We start from the raw sequence: 7,475 nt of genomic DNA, 5'->3' as shown, positions 1-7,475 counted from the left end.
GGAGGCAGGGAGGCTGGGAGGCAGGGAGGCTGGGAGGCTGGGAGGCTGGGAGGCTGGGAGGCAGGGAGGCTGGGAGGCAGGGAGGCAGGGAGGCTGGGAGACTGGGAGGCTGGGAGGCAGGGAGGCTGGGAGGCAGGGAGGCTGGGAGACTGGGAGGCAGGGAGGCTGGGAGGCTGGGAGGCTGGGAGGCAGGGAGGCTGGGAGGCTGGGAGGCTGGGAGGCTGGGAGGCTGGGAGGCTGGGAGGCAGGGAGGCAGGGAGGCTGGGAGGCTGGGAGGCAGGGAGGCTGGGAGGCTGGGAGGCTGGGAGGCAGGGAGGCTGGGAGGCTGGGAGGCAGGGAGGCTGGGAGGCTGGGAGGCTGGGAGGCAGGGAGGCTGGGAGGCTGGGAGGCAGGGAGGCTGGGAGGCAGGGAAGCTGGGAGGCAGGGAGGCTGGGAGGCTGGGAGGCAGGGAGGCTGGGAGGCAGGGAGGCAGGGAGGCAGGGAGGCTGGGAGGCAGGGAGGCTGGGAGGCTGGGAGGCAGGGAGGCTGGGAGGCAGGGAGGCTGGGAGGCAGGGAGGCTGGGAGGCAGGGAGGCTGGGAGGCAGGGAGGCTGGGAGGCAGGGAGGCTGGGATGCTGGGAGGCAGGGAGGCTGGGAGGCAGGGAGGCTGGGAGGCAGGGAGACTGGGAGGCAGGGAGGCTGGGAGGCTGGGAGGCAGGGAAGCTGGGAGGCAGGGAGGCTGGGAGGCAGGGAGGCTGGGAGGCTGGGAGGCAGGGAGGCTGGGAGGCAGGGAGGCTGGGAGGCTGGGAGGCTGGGAGACTGGGAGGCTGGGAGGCTGGGAGGCAGGGAGGCTGGGAGGCTGGGAGGCTGGGAGGCTGGGAGACTGGGAGGCTGGGAGGCAGGGAGGCAGGGAGGCTGGGAGGCAGGGAGGCTGGGAGGCAGGGAGGCTGGGAGGCAGGGAGGCAGGGAGGCTGGGAGGCAGGGAGGCTGGGAGGCTGGGAGGCTGGGAGGCTGGGAGGCAGGGAGGCTGAGAGGCTGGGAGGCTGGGAGGCTGGGAGGCTGGGAGGCAGGGAGGCTGGGAGGCAGGGAGGCTGGGAGGCTGGGAGGCAGGGAGGCTGGGAGGCTGGGAGGCAGGGAGGCTGGGAGGCTGGGAGGCAGGGAGGCTGGGAGGCTGGGAGGCAGAGAGGCAGGGAGGCTGGGAGGCAGGGAGGCTGGGAGGCTGGGAGGCTGGGAGGCAGGGAGGCAGGGAGGGTGGCAGGCAGGGAGGCAGGGAGGCTGGGAGGCTGGGAGGCAGAGAGGCAGGGAGGCTGGGAGGCTGGGAGGCAGAGAGGCAGGGAGGCAGGGAGGCAGGGAGGCAGGGAGGCTGGGAGAGGGAGAGGGGCGAGAAGGAGAGGCAGCAGTGTAAGAGGGAAAGAGAGCAGAGTCAACTCGCAGCTCTTTGATCACCCGGAGTTTGTCTCTCTTCAACTTGAACCTTCCCTAAATTTCCACGATTTCCTACACGTGTTTTCTTAAGGCAATGGTAGACACGTGTGTGTGTGTGTGGGGGGGGGGGTAGGAATGGGTAATTATGAAGAGAATGTGGTAAGTCAGGATGACTATATGAGCACTTGGGACATGAGGACTAGGAGCCGGAATATGACTTAGAGAATGAAGGGAGCTCAACCACTTGGGCCATCGGGAATCGAACGCCGACCTGCAAGAAGCGAGGGCTTAGCTGTATCGACCAAAGGGGTTGGGAAGTGTGTTTACCCCCCCCCCCCCCCCATCACTTCCTAGTGCATTCCTCTTACTACTCTGACACTGAACAAGTTAATTTTAATGTCTCCGTGACTCACTTGGGTACCTGGGTTTCCCCTCTGTGTCCCCTTGTTCGTGCGCTAACCCTAATAAATAATCTGTCCTTGTCCTGTCCATTCTTCTCATTATTTTGTATATAGTAATCATGTCCGCCTGTTTCTTCTCTCTCGTCCAGTGACGTGAGGCTTAACGTCGCCCCTTGTTCCTCGTCGTTCATACCTCTCAGCTCTGGGACTAGTCTGGTATCATACTTGTGAACTTTCTCCAGCTTCGTCAAGTCTTTAAGAGATACGGACTCCAGGCTGGTCCCGATTTTTTCAGAACTGGTCTGATATAAATGATATACAAGATCCTGAACGACTCTTTGCTCCAGTTTTTAAAGTTGGTGTGTGTGTGTGTGTGTGTGTGTACTCACCTAATTGTGCTTGCGGGGGTTGAGCTCTGGCTCTTTGGTCCCGCCTCTCAACCGTCAATCAACTGGTGTACAGATTCCTGAGCCTATTGGGCTCTATCATATCTACATTTGAAACTGTGTATGGAGTCAGCCTCCACCACATCACTTCCTAATGCATTCCATTTACTAACTACTCTGACACTGAAAAAGTTCTTTCTAACGTCTCTGTGGCTCATTTGGGTACTCAGCTTCCACCTGTGTCCCCTTCTTCGCGTCCCACCAGTGTTGAATAGTTCATCCTTGTTTACCTTGGGCAGAGTTTCTTTCACCCTATGCCCCTGTTACCTAGCAGTAAAATAGGTACCTGGGTGTTAGTCAGCTGTCACGGGCTGCTTCCTGGGGGTGGAGGCCTGGTCGAGGACCGGGCCGCGGGGACACTAAAAAGCCCCGAAATTATCTCAAGATCTCAAGATAACCCGGTCGATTCCCCTGAGGATTTTGTAGGTTGTGATCATGTCCCCCCTTACTCTTCTGTCTTCCAGTGTCGTAAGGTGCATTTCCCGCAGCCTTTCCTCATAACTCATGCCTCTTAGTTCTGGGACTAGTCTAGTAGCATACCTTTGGACTTTTTCCAGCTTCGTCTTGTGCTTGACAAGGTACGGGCTCCATGCTGGGGCCGCATACTCCAGGATTGGTCTTACATATGTGGTGTACAAGATTTTGAATGATTCCTTACACAGGTTCCTGAACGCCGTTCTGATGTTAGCCAGCCTCGCATATGCCGCAGACGTTATTCTCTTTATGTGGGCTTCAGGAGACAGGTTTGGTGTGATATCAACTCCTAGATCTTTCTCTCTGTCTGTTTCATTAAGTACTTCATCTCCTATTCTGTATCCTGTGCCTGGCCTCCTGTTTCCACTGCCTAGTTTCATTACTTTGCATTTACTCGGGTTGAACTTCAACAGCCATTTGTTGGACCATTCACTCAGTCTATCCAGGTCATCTAGTAGCCTCCTACTATCATCCTCTGTTTCAATCCTCCTCATAATTTTTGCATCGTCGGCAAACATTGAGAGGAACGAATCTATACCCTCTGGGAGATCATTTACATATACCAGAAACAGTATAGGTCCAAGGACTGACCCCTGCGGGACTCCACTTGTGACGTCTCGCCAATCTGAGACCTCACTCCTCACACAGACTCGTTGTCTCCTGTTGCTTAGGCACTCCTCTATCCACCGGAGTACCTTCCCTCTCACTCCAGCCTGCATCTCCAACTTTCGCACTAGCCTCTTGTGTGGCACTGTATCAAAGGCTTTCTGACAATCCAAAAATATGTAGTCTGCCCACCCTTCTCTTTCTTGCCTTATTTTTGTTGCCTGGTCGTAGAATTCAAGTAACCCTGTGAGGCAGGACCTGCCATCCCTGAACCCATGTTGATGCTGTGTTACAAAGTTCCTTCGCTCCAGATGCTCCACTAGTTTTTTTCGCACAATCTTCTCCATCAGCTTGCATGGTATGCAGGTTAGGGACACTGGCCTGTAGTTCAGTGCCTCCTGTCTATCCCCTTTCTTGTATATCGGGACTACGTTAGCTGCTTTCCAAATATCTGGCAGTTCCCCTGTTGCCAGTGATTTGTTATACACTATGGAGAGTGGTAGGCACAGTTCTCTTGCTCCTTTCTTTAGAACCCAAGGGGAGATTCCATCTGGGCCTATAGCCTTCGTCACGTCCAACTCTAGTAAACACTTCCTTACTTCCCCACTGGTAATCTCAAACTCTTCCAGTGGTTCCTGGTTAGCTATTCCCTCACTTACCTCTGGAATTTCTCCTTGCTCTAAGGTGAAGACCTCCTGGAATTTCTTATTCAATTCCTCACACACTTCCTTGTCATTTGTAGTGAATCCTTCCGCCCCTATCCTTAATCTCATAACCTGTTCCTTTACTGTTGTTTTTCTCCTAATGTGGCTATGCAACAATTTAGGCTGAGTCTTTGCCTTGCTTGCGATGTCATTTTCGTATTGTCTTTTATCCTCTCTTCTCATCCTGACATATTCATTCCTGGCATTCTGGTATCTTTCTCTGCTCTCCAGTGTCCTGTTATTCCTATAGTTTCTCCATGCCCTTTTACTTTGCTGCTTAGCTAGCCTACATCTCTGATTAAACCATGGGTTTCTCTTCTTCATTTCTCTGTTTTCCTTTTGGACTGGGACAAACTTGTTTGCTGCGTCCTTGCACTTCTGCGTGATGTAATCCATCATATCTTTGGCCGTCTTTCCCCTGAGCTCTGTTTCCCATGCTATATCTGTTAGGAATTTTCTTATCCCCTCATAGTTTCCCTTTCGGTATGCTAACCTTTTGGTTTCGGTATCCCTCCTCGAGTTCAATAACCCTTCTTCATTCAAGTACTCAAACACCAGTACACTGTGGTCGCTCATTCCTACTGGGTCCTCAAAACCGATTTCTCTTATGTCGGAGTCGTTCAGAGTGAAGACTAGGTCGAGTCTCGATGGTTCGTCATTGCCTCTCATCCTTGTGGGTTCTCCGACATGCTGGGTGTGTGTGTGTGTGTGTGTGTGTGTGTGTGTGTGTGTGTGTGTGTGTGTGTGTGTGTGTGTGTGTGTGTGTGTGTATTCATGTGTACTCACCTATTTGTGCCTGCAGGATCGAGCGTTGGCTCTTGGATCCCGCCTCTCTAACCTTCGGTTGTTTACAGTAATTACTCCTCTCCTACTTCTCTATCATACCTAGTTTTAAAGCTGTGAATAGTGTTTGCTTCCACAATGTGTTCCTTTAGTTCATTCCATTTCCCCACTACTCTCACGCTAAAAGAAAACTTTCTAACATCTTTATGACTCGTCTGAGTTTCCAGCTTCCACCCATGTCCACTTGTTCTGTTGAAATTCCGAGTGAACATTTCGTCTATTTCCACTAGGTCAATCTCCCTATGTATTTTGTATGCTGCTATCATAGCTCCTCGCTCTTTCCTTTTTATAACGTCGTCAGATTCATTTCCTTCAGTCGCTCTTCATATCCCATCTCTTGCAACACTGGGACTAGCCACGTCGCAAAATTTTAAACCTTTTCCAGTATCCTAATGTGTTTCTTCAGATGGGCGCCATGATGAGCTGCATACTCTGAGACTGGTCTCACGTAGGCAGTGTAAAGCGCAGTGAATGCCTCCTTTCTTAGGTTTTTGAATGTCGTTCTAACTTTTGCAAGCATAGAGTACGCTGCTGTCGTTGTCCGACTTATATGTGCCTCAGGAGTTAGATTTGGTGTTATGTTCACTCCAAAGTCCCTTTATCAAATCGTCACAGGTAGGTTGTTTCCTTTCATTGTGAACTGACCCTTTAGTCTCCTGTCACTTAGTCCCATTTCGATAACTTTACATTTGCTCGTGTTGAACTCCAGTAACCATTTCTCAGACCATCTCTGCAACTTGTTCAAGTTCTCTTGGAGGATCCTACAATCCTCATCTGTCACAACTCGTCTCATTAATTTCGCGCCATCCGTGAACATCGACATATAGGACTCGATTCTTGTAAAAATGTCGTTCATGTGTATTAGTAATAGAACTGGTCCCAGCACCGATCCTTGAGGTACTCCACTCGTCTAACTCGTTCACCACTCGTTCACCAGTCTGACTTCTCGTTGTAACACGGGACGTAGTAAAGGCTCTCTCTCGTCCAACACTCCGCCTGTATTTAACTTACTTAAACTTAATTCCAAGGACCCCAGAGCTAACTCGCAGCCGAGTCCCACGCCACGTGGTCATAACTGCTCGATGGGCTAAGTTTCTACAGCCACGTGACGTACTAGACTTGCTTGCCAACTCACGGGATCTCTTTACGCTGCCACCACCAGACCATTAACCAAAGCTGTCGATTAATCGGGGCCTGGACCAATTAATCTATCATTTAACCCTTGGGGCTTAATCCCCAATTACTTGGAAAAGGGGGATGAATTTACGTTAAGTGTGGGAATTTACTTGCAAACAAGGGAATATATTAACTCTTGAACTGGGCTGGCCTTGTGACCCAAATAAACCCAGACTCGTGGAGACCAAATGGCAAGGACCATCACATGTAAAATCATTCATGGAAATACTAAAAAATACGAACGAGAAAGTCTTAATAGTTTATTATCAAAAGCTAAGAAATGTAAAATATAAGCACTCCCTAAATGGACTTAGTTTCCTATGGAGGCAGACATGAGATTACTCTACTAAACTTCACCGCAAGTTTAGCTTGAACTATGAAGCCAGCCGATGGAGTGCTGATCTCTGGAGAGGTGAGAATGGTTGACCTCTTCAGTTGCTGCCCCAAAACCACACTAACTTTGCCTCGCTCTCCTCACAACTGAGGCTTGTGAGTATTACTCAGCCAGGTTTATCAATTTACTAAGCAGGGTTTAAATTGAACAACTAATCTATTGTACTGAACAACCCAGATGGTAGAACTCTTATTAAACTGATTGTAATGGTATAGGCATCTTAGGGAAAGGCTATTTCCAATTACAATATTGGCTAGTGAACTGAATTTGTACATTACGAATTACTAAATATGGGAGACTGTGGTTACGTCAACCGCGTGACCCCCTTGCCTCAGCTACGTCATCAGCGGCCCACCGACCTAGTACCTCCTACTCATGACGTCACTTCATAATGACGGTGTATGAACCCTGATCTCAAGCTCTACCTTCATGTTGGCCTAGTCTACATAATTAATCAAATTAGTTGTTACTGTAATTACTGTGATTGTTAAATAATTCATTACTTGTTGCACTAAACCAAAGGAGACGGCCATCTTGTATTCAGCCTCCTCTCTAATCCCGTTAATCCCTGGGGATATGACCCTTCCTGGCTACTCAGGTAGAAACTCTCGTCTGACTGCAACTTTCCACAACCCCCATGGACCAATGTGCCTATGACTGAGAATCTATAATAAATAATTTCTACAACAAACTAGTTTGGTACATCGCCCCTGACTGTTACTCTCTGGTTCCCGCCTGTTAAGTAATTATTTACCCAAGCCATGGTTTTTACGCTTACTCCCTCCTGCCTCTCATGTTTGAATTGCAATCTCCTGGGCAGTACTGTGTCAAAGGCTTTTTGGCAGTCCAGAAATATGCGGAATCCCAACCTTCCCTGTCCTGCCTTATTCTTGCTTCTTTATCATAGAATTCCAGAAGGTTTGTTAGGCATGATTTCCCTTCCCTGAACCCATGTTGGTGTTTGTTTACATGCCCAATGTTTTCTAGGTGTGTAACTGACCTTAACTTGATTATTCTTTCAAGTATTC

The sequence above is a fragment of the Procambarus clarkii genome, chromosome 52 (assembly GCF_040958095.1).
Source record: "Procambarus clarkii isolate CNS0578487 chromosome 52, FALCON_Pclarkii_2.0, whole genome shotgun sequence".
Classification (NCBI taxonomy): Eukaryota; Metazoa; Arthropoda; class Malacostraca; order Decapoda; family Cambaridae; genus Procambarus; species Procambarus clarkii.
This window is presented reverse-complemented; position numbering follows the sequence as displayed.